The 17,005-nt window shown below is 33.0% G+C and overlaps 1 protein-coding gene and 1 long non-coding RNA gene across 7 annotated transcripts in view; both read left to right on the forward strand.

Moving 5' to 3' along the window:
- The window catches only part of LOC124531447 (zwei Ig domain protein zig-8-like), a 404,620-nt gene that overhangs the window by 211,470 nt on the left and 176,145 nt on the right, over positions 1-17,005 (forward strand). The window lies entirely within an intron of this gene.
- On the forward strand, positions 9,967-10,770 carry LOC124531494. Its single transcript, XR_006966546.1, has 2 exons — positions 9,967-10,269; positions 10,352-10,770. It is a non-coding gene; the product is annotated as an uncharacterized LOC124531494 (long non-coding RNA).

The raw sequence follows: 17,005 nt of genomic DNA on the forward strand, positions 1-17,005 counted from the left end.
TCTGAAATATATCACAAGAAAGAGTGAGGCAAATTTAATCATATTATTTATTGCGCATACGAATAAATATTTTTTTCTGAGACGTGAAACAAATTTTATAGAGACTAAGTAAAACGTTGGAGTTAGTCATATATACCAATTCCATTAAATTAGATCTGCGTTCTTGCATAGAATTTTCGAGAAAATTCGCTAAAGCCGTGACCTTGACAGCTTTACTCGTATGAACGCAGCTCAACTCGGCTACTAGGCGGCAAATTTATTTACATCGGGACCGCCTAACGGATTCAAACTGCTTGAAACGGATTTAACTTTTAAACTAAGGGGCATAAAGTTTAAAATTACGTAAGGGAGTTTCGTAACATTTTGGCTATCCGAGGGACGTTGACACTCGCGGTGCCGCTTTGACAACTACTCTGACGTAGTGTTCGGAGCTGACCTGACGATAAATCTTGCTGTTTTTAAAGTAGAGCGTAATGTATGTAACTATTATGGATGCGGCTAGGCTCGTATTTTGTTTTTTTTTTTTAAATAAAATAAGCGCTGATTTTCTATATATTAATAAGATGAAACGAAATGTCTGTCTAAAGTGTTTCTAGATAAAAGTTTTTTGAGTGACCTCTATAATTTATGGTAAGTCACTCTTTTTAAACATAGAATGGTAATAACTGCATATATGATAAAGAAATAAAAGCTGGCCTACGATATATATATATGAAGTTAATATATATAAGTTAGAGAGCCGGATGCAAGTCAAAAACTGTCTCATATCGTCTGGAAAGACTGCAAAATCAGTCGATGCAAAATAGTCGCTTGTTGAAAGTAAATAAAAATTGTATAATCAGATTGAAAAATAGTTGAATTTTTTGTTCTTAAGATTCAAGTCTAAGCGAACCTAGTTTTTACAGTTTATTAGAAATCAGCAACGCCCGCGCCGTGCTATGTTACATTTATTATATATTTTTTAATTTAATTATCTTTTTCAAATTATTAAATTTCAATCAAGTTGCCTACACTAATAACACACAATATGAAATATAAATTTACAAAATATATATTGAAATTATATAAAATATATATTTTCGTGCCGTCGTCCATAGTATAAGTGGTCGCTGTAGCCAGACCGAGTCTGAGCTCATTTTTCATTTATATTTTTATACCAGACAACTGACCTTGGCATTCAATGTTACACAAATCGAATTAAAGTCAAGCTGTATTTTCATCCACTGATAAAGACATTCCGCACAGCGAACGACTACAATAGAAATAAATTATTATATGGTATTGAAATTACTCCACATTTTATTCGTTGATTAAATTTAATACATGTGTTTATAACATGATAGTTCTCCTGCAGTTCAGAAATTTACCCTCACAAAGAGTGGGACCCTTAGTCCAATAGTAGGATATACTTTACAGCAAGAGGTTGTTACTTAATTATTTTTTTACTTTTCGAAATATACCTCGTTGCATTTTATTGCATTTTTGAAAAAAAAATTTTTTCTTTATTAATCTGAATTCGAACATTACGTCTCTATATAAAAACAAAATAACGCAAAAAAATCATTATAGTTTTATTTTTATTTGATAAATGATTTAATTAGAGATATGAGTACGAACGTCGTTCAGCTTACAATGTAATAACATTAACTTCGGAATCCAATTTATCGGATAAAAATAGTTGTGTATTTTTAATTGCACGAAGCTGAAGCACGCGCGACACTCACGACAGCCCGACACTCGCGACACTCGCGACACTCGCGACACTCGCGACACTCACGACACTCACGACATGGCAACATTGTTGATCCTATTAAATTCCGTTCTGGTTTAAAAAGATAACGCAAATATTATGATTGAACACGAAATACCGAGCCGTAACGCTCCGGGACTCCGTGTGAATTATATAACACGTCAAATATTTTGGAGGCTCAATTATTACTCAGCTTTTTTTATAATAAGTAACGAAAATAGAACCGTAAAGCCCGTCCCACACGTTTTATATACTGTACGTTCTTATGTTACTATGTCTTCAGAAATTTAATAAGAATATATTTTTTTGAATGTTTTTCTTTATTGTATACACCTATAGAGTACGTATGAGTACGGTATATTTCGTATTTTAACACAAAATCAGAGACTATAAATATAATATTGCTGGCTCACGATCCTCTTTCAAATAGCTTGGAGACATTTAACTCAAGCTAGACCTTACAATGATTTTCTTATCAGCCAAGGACGATTCATTATAGATAAATGAAGCACATGAAAAGCCAGTGGTTGCCTGATTAGAACTCTTTTTCTCGTTAAGACTTCGTAGTATAACCGGTAGTACTGTTTCAATTGACCATCAATAAGAAAGTGTAATGCTTCTATATTGAATAAAGTTATTTGAGTTTGAGTTTGATATGTTTTTTGTATTGTCTGTTCCGTGTATAATTTTCTATGGCGTTATATGAAAAGCGAATTTTCTTTTTTGTTAAAATAGTATGGTATCTTGACAGTGTGCAACGAGCTTTATAAAATATCTTGAAATATTAAAGAGCCTCGAAACTATAGGCTCGAACGTTTTGGCAGGCAGTCGAATTCAGACCGAAACTAGTTGAGTTTATACAGCTAACAGGGTAGTCTGTAGATTTAGGCCTAGATTTGATCAGAATGCCTGTATCTAGGCCGGCCGTGTTGGGTTTGTTTACAAGCCGCCTGAGATTCGCTTCTATTATTCATAGGGTTGACAATTTTTAATGATCTTAATATTATTTATTTTTGAGTCAAATACTATTTCTTGATTTTTATATTAAAGACCGTATGTATATCATATATGTGAGCAATTGTTTGTGTATAATATTTGTTCAACTTACTCTCGCTGATAGATCTCTATTAAATCGTCCTGATTTTAGTTACATACATAATCAATGAAATGCTTAAAGCAGCTCTTACTTATTGTGCTGTCATAGCGTTCATATTAGAAACATTCTATGTACTTCGTGATTTGTAAACTTTGAAATATATATGAATAAATATAATACATCAACTGATGTAATAAATTGAGTCATAAGAAATATTAAACATTTCGTCCACGAGTCGTACCACAGGATTTTATGTCACTGGTTATCGTCATTACAGAGACTTTTTAAACCGGATTACATCAATATTAAATGATGGTCTTTGGTTGTTGAATAATTAGCAAAAGATTGGTAGGCATACACTTCACCTTGAGAAAGCCATCTATACCAGTAAAACTCATTTAAGATTGTATGAAAACCAGGATATAAAAAATCAATATTAATATTAAAATTGTACGAAATTTCTTCTCACCCGACAACCCTACGCCATTTATCTTAATATGTTGATACGAGCTGGCTCCATCTTTTATCAAAGCTCGGCTATGATTGAAGTTCACTTTGCGAAATAAAAGAAAAGGATACATTTTGGTTTATATCCTAAGAACATTGTATCTATATTTAATAATAATGTATGTATCACGTTATGTACGAAGCAAATATTTTGTTAGTAATCCTAAACAAGAGCGTTTCTACTGAATTTGATGGAGGACGCTTTATTATTTTCTTTGATCTATTGAGATTTAGATAACGGTTAAAAGCGGGTCGCCTTTAAATTAAGGCGAATTTTCCGCTTCGAAAATTCAATATATTTTAACAACCTTCCATCTTAAACGAATTGATACTCAAGGTACGAGTTTAAATGCAGATTGTTGATAACAATACTCAAAATATTGGTAACTTTTTTGATTCATTACATTATGATAATTTCCGTTAACAAGAGTGCACATGCTTTAGCGTATACTTGTGTGTACTGCGACATTAATAAGAGAAAAATAGCTAACTCCGGGTCTTGATTTTGTAATATTATGTGAATAAGTACATTTATATCAGGCTCCTAAATGGAATCTTTGAGGTCAAATTTGATGGCGAAGTTTGTTCCTATATGTCAAGTTTGAGTAAAACTTTTGTGACACAATAAGATCCACTCCCTGTCACGTTTCACGCTTTAATACTTTGTCACATCTTCACTGAGTGAAGTATATTCGCGAGAGTGCGTTCTCGACTCCTGCTTTATTAATGCGTCCATTATTTTCACTTTCATCATCATCATTAACAGTCTGTAAATTTCCCACTGCTGGGCTAAGGCGTCTTCTTCCTATAAGGAGAAGGTTTTGGAACATATTCCACCAAGCTGTTCCAATGCGGGTTGGTGGAAAACACATGTGGCAGAATTTCTATAAAATTGGACACATGCAGGTTTCTCACGATGTTTTCTTTCACCGCCGAGCACGAGATGAATAATAAGCACATCAGTATTGAGTGGTGCTTGCCTGGGTTTGAACCCGCAATCATCGGTTATGATGCATGCATTTCAATGGGCCATCTCGGCTCCCAGTCTTCTCACTTTAATTAATAATAAAATAACATAGTATCAAATATACGTGTTGTTCCGCACTAGCGCGATTTTACCGTCTCTATAATAATTGGATAAATACGGATTGAAGTGTAGTAGATACCCGTTACGGTCACACAGTACGACTGTAGCTCTATAGATGACTCCTCGTTAGGTCGTTCACGCTCTGTCGGGTAGATCTATTGGTTTGTACCTTTAAACCCAGATTATTGAATATGCATTTCGACTTTTGCTTCTGATCTCAATTTGAATTTAATCGTGTTTTTACTATTCCAAATTATTTATGATTTTTATAGATATAAATGAGCCCAGATAGCCCAATGGTTAGAATGCGTGTATCTTAACAGATGATTGCGAGTTTAAACCCAGGCAAGCTCCACTGAATACTCATGTGCTTAATTTGTGTTTATATCATTTGTCTCGTGCTCGGCGGTGAAGAAAAACATCGTGAGGAAGCTTTTTTTTATGGCATAGTTGGCAAACGAGCTGGAGGCTCACCTGATAGAAAGTGACTACCACCACCCATGGACATCTGCAACACCAGGGGGATTGCAGGTGCGTTGCCGGCCTTTAAGAAAAGTGTACGCTCTTTTCTTGAAGGTTCCCATGTCGTATCGGTTCGGAAAAACCGCCGGCGAAAGCTGGTTCTACAAGCTTGCATTTGTCTAATTTAATAACGTTCCGAACTTTCTGATCAAATGGGGAGGAGGCCTTAACCCAGGAGTGGAAAAATTTACAGGCTGTTGTTGTACATATAAATTTATGAAAAGATTGTATAAAATTTGCACAAGTATGATGTTGCTGTTGAGAATTGCGTTCCGTGTAACCCTAATGACGGCCGCCTTCGTAAGATGCTCGTCGAAGCAGAACCATCAGTCGACTGACTATTTTATTTGAAAGATACCTGAATGTAATATTTGTGTAACGAGGTTTACGGTGAATGCGACGATATCTTGTTACGTTTGTCTTTCAATAAAGAAAATTACTCTCATTGGGTTGTGCAGCTTTAGTAACTTATAGTTCTGTTTATTATACTTAATATACATAAGTGAGTGCCCCGTACTTCGCCTTTTTTTTAATTTTTTTTTGCAATTTTGAAACCTATGTCTATTGGTATGTAAACTACAAGTCTACATAGAAGAAGAAGAACAAGATGTCTACATTTGGCGCCAAAATGATGAAAGTTTTTTTTTATTTTTATATTTCCGTAGCTCCGTTCTCTAGCCGACCGCTAACTCTTTGCCAGTCTCTAAAATTATGTTATTGCTTAATTTTAATCATACAGTAAATAGGCTACTGCTGGAGTTTTTCAAAATAAGATCCACGTGTTTGTAATTGTTACATACTTACTGGCAAAAAATCTGCTTACGCTATGAACATAATTTATTGTCAAATAATTCAGATGAAAGTCATCAATTCTTTATTACAAAAACACATTACGGAGAGTGAAGACGTGGATGAAAAAGAATAGTTTCTTAAATATTATTCCCCCGCGTCCCCGCGTGCCCGCGTCCCGCGCTGTTTGTCGAGTAAATTAATCTCAGAACTTACCGGACTGATTCTTTTGAAACTTCGCAGGTAGAAACCTAATAAAGCACTAAAAAGTCGTAATTGCATTATAGTTTAATATAGAACTCCGTTAAAATTCATCAGTTGTTTAACTTTGTTCAATATTATATTTTGTTTATTTAAATACTTTATTTTTAAATACATAATAATATTGTTCTGTTAATATTAAAACCTTCATTACTTTTAATTTATTAATTTAATTTATGTATACTTATATAAATTTTATCCATTCTTACATCATCATCGCGCCATTAACCTTGAAAAATTAATATGTTATATCCTTTGTGCCACTAATTACACTGGCTCAATCTAACTGTTAAGATGTGATGGTTGGATCATGTCTACCCAGACAGGTTTACACAAAGTAATATACCACCATACCACCGAGTAATTAACGTTTATGAAGGCGAAAGAATATAAGTAGACCACAGATTTATTTTAAAATAAACCTTCATGAAATGCTGTTATAACTCAATAAACACGTATTTACATCGTGGCCGGCGAATTTAAAAGATAGTGTTTAATATTGCTTTTACTGTGTTTAAATGTGGGTTTTATTTAACTGCGGACTCGATAACAATTACGCTACGAATCGCGTTGCGTCACACGCTTCAAATTGACTGAGATTTCCTACGTATCGCGCTTTTGTCTCTGTTTTTATAAAAGTTATCAGTATTCTGCACAATTTATATCTCTGCTGATAAAAGTTATTTTAAGTGATTAATAGTTGGGTTTCAAAGTAAAATTTGTAGCTCCTTTCATGATAAATTACGAAGCATCCTCGACGAAAATAAGTGACTTGGCAGTGTTAATTTTCACTGAATATTCCGTATTCGTTATTTTTTGTCAGAAATACTGTAGCTGACTATGAGTTTGTCAGAATATCAGTCATTTTTTATATACATAATGTTTAGATCAGTAGTCTTGCTAATATTTTTTAGCTATATTATACATATATTCCTCGACAAACTCGCAGTGGCTTCTTACGTTATGTGGCACATATAACGAGGTCCTTGATTCAAACCGATGCAACTCGAATAAAAAATTATTGAGTTTAGACAAGAAGTTATTAGTGCCCTGAACTTTTGAAATAGTTTTTACTGGTATGACTCGGACATACCATGCCATGTAAAACCGTTGAACCGACGCGTGATTTGTAAATACAATTTAATAATAACACAGCTATTTATATATGAGGACATTATTACTTGGAACGTTATTCAAATAACACTTAGCGGCAACAACCAGATCGACGTTCTTAAATGTATATTAGCAGATTTTATTCGCAGCTTCCATTGTATTTTGTGGGTTGGTTGTCATGTGTGAAGCTAGAAAGTAGCCAATATTCTTCCTTGGAGTTCAAGTTTACTGCATGTCAAATTGCATCAAATTCGGTTCATTGGTTTGGTTATGAATGAACGATAAGCAGACAGATTTACTTTCACATTTGTAATATTAGTATAGATTGCAAATCGTATCGTAATCGTAAATTAATCTTGAAAATGAACATTTGAATTTTCAACTAACGATACTAACGTTTCTAGGCACGACGTTGCAGCATTTTATTTTCCACCGCTTAAAACAGCTGACAGGGGAGATTAATACGCCTTCACTTGAAATGTTTCAGGCTCTCATTATTTCATGAAACTATTCGCTTTGCATACATTATACACTTTAACTAAAATGCGATTATACCGAGTACATAAATATCGACTGGGAAACTTTCATAGACTTCGAAAAATTAGTTCATGTACGTGCGACAGATTGAAATGATTAATTACTCATTTGGTAATCGCTGCTTTGATAATAGACTTTAGTAGTTGTTTAGTTGGATTTTACGAGCAACATTTAGTAATTTTACAAGCGAAATTAAACTTTAAGATTGCACCGATTTGGCTTGTAGATTTAACTGAAAAGCGCAAGCATGAAACTCATTATTTACTCCTTTCCTCCAATCACGTACATAATATAATAGTATTGTATATCATTGTTAATATTAGTTAGGCTACCGTTGTTTATAGCAGTTTGCCCATGGGCCTGTCCCGACCTTTGTAACTTCCTACTATATCCTATATATTTATTATATTTTTGAGCTAGGACGCTTAGGACTACAATAAATCTATTCAATGATTTTCTCCAGCTACTTGCTCTTATAGTAGAAATAGTAAACGTAAATAGAACTAAATGTTTATGCTATCGTTTGCTTAAAAGTGTAGAACAGGTCGGTTTAAACAATGCCAGAGAACTACAGACCCACTTAAACAGTGAGATTTTTTAATTTTACTTTTCATTAGAATCTTAGCCCTTACTCCTCTCAACAATGGCGGTCTGATCTTGGCTACTCGAAAATTTCGAGTACTTTCCGCGATAGTCGAAATAAAAGATCTCAAACAACAAAGGAAACGCCTTACACCTGTTCGTTCTCATTACGAAGTTATTTTTCTTGAAAAGGGGCAAACTTAGTCGATTCGAACCTTAAAAAATTTACGTTCGAAATATTTCATAAGACGAAAGCCGGCGTGAAGCATCGGCCGCGATTTATTTCAATATAAATTGTTATTAATTTCTTGCTCAAACGTTATATTACAAAATCGGATAACAAACGACCTTCAATATTGTGATACTTGCACCAATATTAGTACTTACTTGAAATTTCTTCATCTTTTATATTTAATTTAATTCTCATTGAATTCAACCTTTTTCTATCCAACATCGTGCGAGACAGACGACGCGGTACGCGAATTATTTAAATGTAAGTGAATATGTCGTTTTAAAAGATCCTCGAAAATAAACCATTTTACGTCGGGGCTTACACTCTCGCTGTGGGCAACAGGGCGGACGCGATTGTGCATGTCTGTCCCGTGTTTTTAAACACGTTTAACGCGTGTTCTTTCTGCTGTTTTAGCGATATTTGCTTGCGACAAAGTTCCAATAATATAACGTGGACGCGCTGCAGAAATTCGTCCCAAATTAACGAAAGTGATATATTCACTTACTGGTTCCGTATCATAGACGGAAGAGAGACACTGATGTAACAACAAAGTAATATTTTAGGATATTTTCCAATAAGAGTCGAGATGGCCCAGTGGTTAGAACGCGTGCATCTTAACCGATGATTGCGGGTTCAAACCCAGGCAAGCACCGCTGATCAATGTGCTTAATTTGTCTTTAAAATTCATCTCGTACTCGGCGGTGAAGGAAAACATCGTGAGGAAACCTGCATGTGACAAATTTCATAGAAATTCTGCCACATGTGTATTCCACCAACCCGCATTGGAACAGCGTGGTGGAATATGTTCCAAACCTTCTCCTCTAAGGGAGAGGAGGCCGTTAGCCCAGCAGTGGGAATTTACAGGCTGTTGTTGTGTGTTGTTGTTGTTCCAATACGTGTGCTTCATTATATTGCTTGTGAATGATAATTTGAACCACAGTTATTGTTTATTATTTTAGTTATACGTCTATATGTTCCTTAAAAATGTTTTTAACAAACAGACAACCTTTAGAGGTATAGAAACCTAAAAATATATCTAAAAAAAACTCTAGATGTAAGACGTACGCTGGGCCCTGATTCTGTATGCCACAATTCGTAACGAGTCAAAATGTGTGACGTAATAACAAACTAAGAAACGCAAACGTGTTTTCTTAACACGCCGAGTTATGTTTTCTTAAAATGGTATTCTGTATGCCATAAGAGAATTTGTCTATGCTTTTTCGAGAGATTTCACAAAGTACATTCCAATTCATTTCCGTTATCTTAATAAAATTTTACCGGTTTTTTTCTACGTAAATTTATTAATTTTTATTTATCTAAAGATATATATTTTAGCAAAAAATACTACCATAACTTTTATATTTATAAATGCTATCGACAAAAACGTAATTTACTCAAATTAATACAAATATTTAAAAAATTAAAGCAATAACATTTTTTAAGTAAGTTGTTCGGAACGTATTGAAAAGAAGACATACGTCATTGTTAACAATAATTGACAAATTAAACGTAAACATGTCATAATAATTATATTTATTTACTAAAAGAAATGTTTTCTTAAATCTTCATTAAATTCGTCATAGCAAACGATCGAATTGATCGGAGCGATAAGATATTGACATGAAATGGATGGACAGTCGATTCGAGGCACATCTTTAACTTTTCAGCTTTACGTTAACGTATTGAATATTATTAATTCGTTTTCCATATTATACTGAAATACGAACTTAAAATATTTCAGTATATTGTTTAAAGGCAGCACTATAGCAGCAGAAACATGGTTATCTATAAAGGTAAGAGATATTTTACCTAGAATTCAATTTATTGAAGTGCCTATCTTAAATCTAACCTTAATATAAAGCACATTTCTTTAAGATACTAAACACTATTTTTTCTGAATAAGGACTGTAATCAAAGGATTTGGCAGTGCCTGCTAAGCTTTCCTTGGACACACTAACATTAGATGATGAGTTGAAGAAGGGAAGAACAACTACAGAATACTTAAGTGTCCAAAGCCAACCTTACACATGCCTTGGTATGAAATCAACTGAGAATGTGAATAAAATGGAAGCAATTTTAAATTAAGCATTTTTTAAATAATTATGTAACTTCTAAAGAACTGAAAGATTACTTTGTAATGTAATAATATCACAAGTATTGTTTATGATATATTAAGTACCAAATCATTTCAAAAAAGGATATTAGATGCTTATATCAGATTGTAAATCAATTAGTTTTATGAATGTTATTCTTATGCAAAATTGCTTTAGCAAATAAATATATTTAAAGTCGAATATATTTTTTCTTATTGTTTCATTAATATGTTTTAAATATTTATCTTATACATAAGTAAAATAAAAGTAATAGCTTATTAGAATTATTTTATTACTTCTCAATATGTTAATAATTAGATAAATAGGTAATGTGAAATTGGAATTAATCAATACAGTAACAAATTTTAAAACAGAAACTTAATTAGTATTTTATTAAGCAAAGAAAATCATAAAATATGTACAACACAAATATATTGAAATTTATAAAATGACATAGTGTAACATATAGGAATGCTTTATTTTCAAATTTAGCATAATGTTTCTATCAAAATATTATTTATCTGATAATAGACCATAAAAAATAAATAATCTTATTAGAAATGCAGAATTATAAAATATATTATTAAAAATCATATTTATCTAGCACAGTGAGCTAGCAAATTATTAGTTTAAAACTAAAGGAAAAGACTATATAACACAATCCTTATTATTTCATAATATTTGCACGGGCTGATTTTACATAAATTTAAATTTATGAATTATTTAAAATATTTCTATACAGTTACTTCAAATAAACAATTTACAGTATTTCTATTTATATATATTAAATTATGTATACATTTAAAACATTCTTCTCATTTTAAAAATCTAAAAAGGCAATTATAATTGTTTGAAAAATAATAACATTTTGAGTCTTAATATAACACAATTTTATTTTAATATCTTATAAACATTAATTTTTGTTTTTAAATAAATCCTATTTAGTTTTATTATGATAGAACTTTAGTGGCTAAGTAAACACAGATATTTTTTTTAGTAATACTAGTCACCTTTTTATGAGTTTAATGTTAAAATATCTATTCACTTTCACACAGTTGTTTCAAAGTTTCTGGTATTCCTTTTTTCTGTCGATCACCACCAACTCTTATAAAAATAGTTTAAGTTTAACACACTGCCCATTGTTGACGTAGAAAGCCTTCTTCAAAGTCTCATCTTAACATTCTTGTATGGATATTATATTGTTTAAGATTCTTAATGTTTTGATATTATTCTTCTTTTAATCACTCAATTTAGATTACAAAATTGTTAGCGAGCATTGTTAAATGTCGCATATTAATGCACACTTCATTTTCAAAGCGAATGTGGGATTTTTAAGTCTCATACACACATACGTATGGAAATTTTTTTTATTCACCTTTATGTTTTTGTAGCGTAATATGAACCAGAACACTTTTTTAACTAAATATAACTCTAAAAACCAACAAAATAATTTAGTAATCACATTAAAAACATTATATTTAGTATAATTTTTATGACATATGACAGCCACGTTTTCAAAACACGAGGATTGAAAGCGTGTAATTTTGACATTTCAAAACGAGTTAAAGACGCGATTTAAACAACCCTAGGTATAGTTTTTGATTTGACAGTGGCATTCGGAATACCGTTTTTAGCCAAAAACGCGTCGCGAGCTCGTTACAAGCGCGTTTGCGTTTTCGGTGGAATACAGAATCAGGGCCCTGTAAACATTTCAGTGATTTAATTAACTCAGTCGTATACTGATATTTACTTTATATCATTATAGTAAATAAATACATCTCGCTCTCTTATGAAGTGCATATATATTTTTATTTTTAATCTAGTTTTCGATAAAAAATATTATTGAACACGTTATAACTTACCGACCGCCCGTTATATTTAAAATATAATTAAACTCCGCTAAGAAACTCGATTTTAAGGCAACTGTTTTAATTATTCCGCCCGTTTCGACGACAAGTTTGAAAATATAAACTTTCGTAACGTGAATATATTCAAATCGGATCATAAAATAAGTATTATAAACTACTGTCGACTCACGGGCGCGCTTACATACAAGTCTAATCTTATTATTTATAGTAGAAAGTCAAGCGTGGCCTTTTTTTTACCAAACTCTGGTTACCGTCGCATATACATTTTGGTACCGTCAGAAGAACAAACCAAACGACCGTCTGGGTAGGTACCACCTAGTCATCAGTTATTCTACCGCCAAATAACAGTACTCAGTATTGTTGTGTTCCGGTCTGAAGGGTGAGTGAGCCACTGTAACTACATGCACAAGGGACATAACATCTTAGTTCCGAAGGTTGGTAGCACATTGACCATGTAAGGAATAGTTAATGTTTCTTACAGCGTCATTGTCTATGGGTGATGGTGACTATTTACCATCAGGTGGCCTATATGCTCGTCCGCCAACCTAAATCATAAAAAATACTCAGCGACAGTGTGCTTCCAACCATGAGATTTCAGTTAAACGCCTTACACTAGCACTTTTAACGTTATCTATACTAAAATTATAAGTTTTTCTGTTGCACTTTCATGACACAACCGCTGAACCTGTTTTGATAAAATTTAGTTTGGAGCAAAAAACCCCAAAGATAATATAATAAAAGGTTAATGTAATACTTTGATATTAACAAACACCCAAACGAAGCTGCGAACTACAGCTAGTTTTTTATAATTTTGACAGACTCATAAAAGTTTCAACTTGTATATTCGCTGACTATATCACAATGGCGGTTATAAAAATAACATATTGCAAAAAAAATTCAATGTGCAGTTTGATTGTATGCATAAATTTCACAACACGCCTAATATTCGTCATAAAACATACAAACCATTCGTTTAATTCAATCGCTGTATGACTCGCGCTCTATTCACAGATCTGTCGACTGGCGACGTGACAGTTCCGATGTTGAGATAAAATTATTTTAAGCGAAGTTCCATGGGGATTCAATATTTACGCCATGTCAACACATTGATCAATTGGAATTCCTAGAAAAGCAATTTCGTTAATCCACATATTAAATTCAAAGTCTTAATGAGACTTAGAAGCATTACTAAATATTGATTGTATAAAATTCTACCAATGATTAAGAAAGAATCACCTCAGATCAAAAGAGAACAAAGGACATCAGTGGGAGTGTAGCTACTCACAGCCTTACTTGTGTTACGTAGCAAGTTAAGATATAAACAACATTGTAAATTTGTGCTACAATGTTGATTTACTGTTGACACTTGCACGAATGATAAAATGCTTTTCAATATTCAGTTTCAAGTGCCTTATTTTTCCAACCAGCTTAATATATTTTGGTGGAAAGGACTACTTTGTACTGAAAGCCAGTCTGGGTCGTTCAAGACTTTAAGACTACATAATATATCTAAAACAATCTAAGAAATGTGAATAAAAAATAAAAGTATAAAGTAAAATAGCTCCTTACGTCGGCTTTTAGGCTACTTTTTTTATCTTATCTAACGCCTGAAGATCAATAACTAAAATATGTGCTAAGTCGCGGGCAATAACTAATTAACTGTGTAAGTACACAAACATTGTATAAATACACAAGCGTTTGTTTCGTTTACTATAAAAAATATATATGATAGGATACCGTCATTTAAATGTAGTGACTTTCAGCGTGGAGAATAATCGCTTTATCGAATATATTTTTTAGAAGTCTTTGTTTTGCCTGCTGCACGTATATACGTTGCCGTGTACGACAGTTTCTAGCTGCGGTTCCGTGCGTGTCGCTTCCGCAGCGCAGCGCGGCGACGTGACGCGGCGTAGCGCGGCGTGCTACACCGCTGAGCAACTTAGTTTTTAACGAGCAGAATGTTTTGTGGACGCTAATGACGGAACGCTTTAGAAATGCAATATTTCAACGTCGTTTGGAATTGCAAGCTATTCTATAGACACATACAAACATTTGTCTGCATGAACCAAAATATTTGTATTAGCAACACCCCTATTGTGTTTAATAGCTAGTTAGATTCGTACACCAAAATTATTGTCATTGAGGAGCAATTATTTATTATAACTTGTGTCATTATGTGGCAAGACTCAGAATGAGAGAAAGTTACTTTTATGTAATTTAATTGTATGTTTGTTCAATCTTGGATATTTTCAGAGTATTCTAGCAGATCCTTCGTCAGAATCTGCTAGGATGCTCCTGGAGTTCTACTTAATAGCAATTAATATTAAATAATGTAAAACCAAAGGAAACGGGTACAATGTGACTGACGTACCTGTGTTGGACGAGAGTCCCAAAATAAAGTAAGATTAAAAAAAAAAACTTGTCATTGTAGTTTCTGTCTATATCAATACCATATAGATAGTCTTTTGTTTTAAAATATACAGATTTTATATATCGAATATAAGTGATAAATTACTATCGATATTCGAATAACAATTATATTTGTAGTCATTTTACCGTTGTTTATGTACGTGGAAACGAAAATATATCGTTATATTTGGGTTATTTTTAAATTGTGAAGCTTGTAATACATAGGTACATGTTGTACCCCCAAAAATTGATTTCGTCAGAAAAGTGCTGATTGTATAAGTCACAAATGTAATGCGCTATCTAAGGAGCATATAGCCTAATCGTCAACACAACACTCTCACACAATTAAAAAAAAGCGTTGAATCTAGTGAGTCGACTAATCGACCACCAACAACATTCCTTCGGAATGCACACTGACAATGCTAAAAATGTACATTTCTGTTTATTTGACTGTTTCCGTGTCAATGGTTTTTCCTAGATTTGTTTAAATAAATTCCGTCATTCGTGCGCAGTTTCATTCGACTGTATCTGACTGATACTGAAGACAACGACGGCAAACTCCTTGTTTACTTATTCATGTTATTATTAAATTGAATATTTAAGGATTTCAATTTGAAAACAAAGTTCAATCAGGCTCTTTCCCGGCATTGTTCGTCTTCTAATGAAATCTTATCACACGATGAGTAGATTCCAAATCCTTAAATGTACTTGTTATATATACTCTTAACGTTTTAAATATATGAATAGTATACAATTATGATTACACACTTACAAATTGTATAATCTAAGATCAAGATCATTATCGTAGATTATCATTTCCTACTTTTTTTAGTGATATGTTACTTCCAATATAATTTTAAAGTTATGTATATCTTATGTTTATTTTAACCATTTCACGTCTCGTCTCATATTGGCGTAAACAAAGTTTTTATTAATATAACTGTATACGTAACGGCAACGCTTCTTCCATATTTGTACGTTCGTATTTGTAAGTAGTGTTGTTACAATTAACGCTAAAGCTATAATACTGTTAATGTTATCAACTTACGTTAACCTTAGTAACGTTATCAAGTAACGTTAACGTTAGTCCGTTACGAACATTCCCTGGTTATAAAAAAAAGACTTGTGACATTGTATAGTTAAAATAACAAAAGCTGGTTATGTCCCGGTTACATTATATGAAGAAGAGGTTGAATTTTATACGAAACGTAAAACAAATAAAACCGCAAACACCGCAAAAATGGAGCAGGAGGTGAGCGGCGGTTCGGAACTTTTTCAGAAGTTGTCAAACGATACTTTACGAGCGGTTACATTCAAAACTGCGGGACACTTCGACCGGCTTAAATTGCGTGGCGAAGTTTTAAAAATAAAATTCAGTTGTGCTCTAACGACGCAACTACGTGTCACGAACTCGCCCCACACTTTGTTGAGTTGTCATCGGAGTGTCACTATTTCATGCTGCTGTGTAAAACAACATCAATAAACCGAGTAGATCGTTAGCTTGAAATCCGGAGGAAGGTTCCTTCAGTCAGGGTAATCTAATGCAACTTCTTTTTTACTTTTCTTGTCGTTCGAGGAAATACTTTTCAGAAGATACCGGGGAGTGGGGGTTGTTGTTGTTGTCTAAGGGGATCAAACCCTCCAAAAGCGTCTGGGTTTTGTCGTGGCAAACCTTAAAGTGCATTAATAAATATTATTATAATTAAACTTTTGTACAAGCATTACCTCAAGTAAAATAAAATTGTGTATGCTTTATTAGTATTTGCTTAGTATATTACTTCACAGAAACTACTGAACACTAAAAAAGGCTACCCTTCCCTTAGCGGAGTCAAGCCACTCCGAAACGACAATCTTGGGCCCGTCACGTCACTTAGTGTTGATACAAATTTGTATGTATGAAAAGTTCTTCTGACAAAAAGAATGTTACCCTAGCAGCTATCTCTTTATATTTAGCACCTACTCGTATTATATAAATTACGGTTATTGATACATTTGTTTATGAAACGTATTTTGAAGCAAACCGTTTCAATGACGCAGAAAATAACGTCGATATATACGTACACGGTCTCATAATGTTTACTTGTACGTATCGAATGGGTATTATTTTTAACGACCGAGCAGCAATTGTTGTTTATATTGGAGATGGAAAAATTGCTCTT

Source organism: Vanessa cardui, chromosome 1 (assembly GCF_905220365.1).
Source record: "Vanessa cardui chromosome 1, ilVanCard2.1, whole genome shotgun sequence".
In the NCBI taxonomy this organism is placed as follows: Eukaryota; Metazoa; Arthropoda; class Insecta; order Lepidoptera; family Nymphalidae; genus Vanessa; species Vanessa cardui.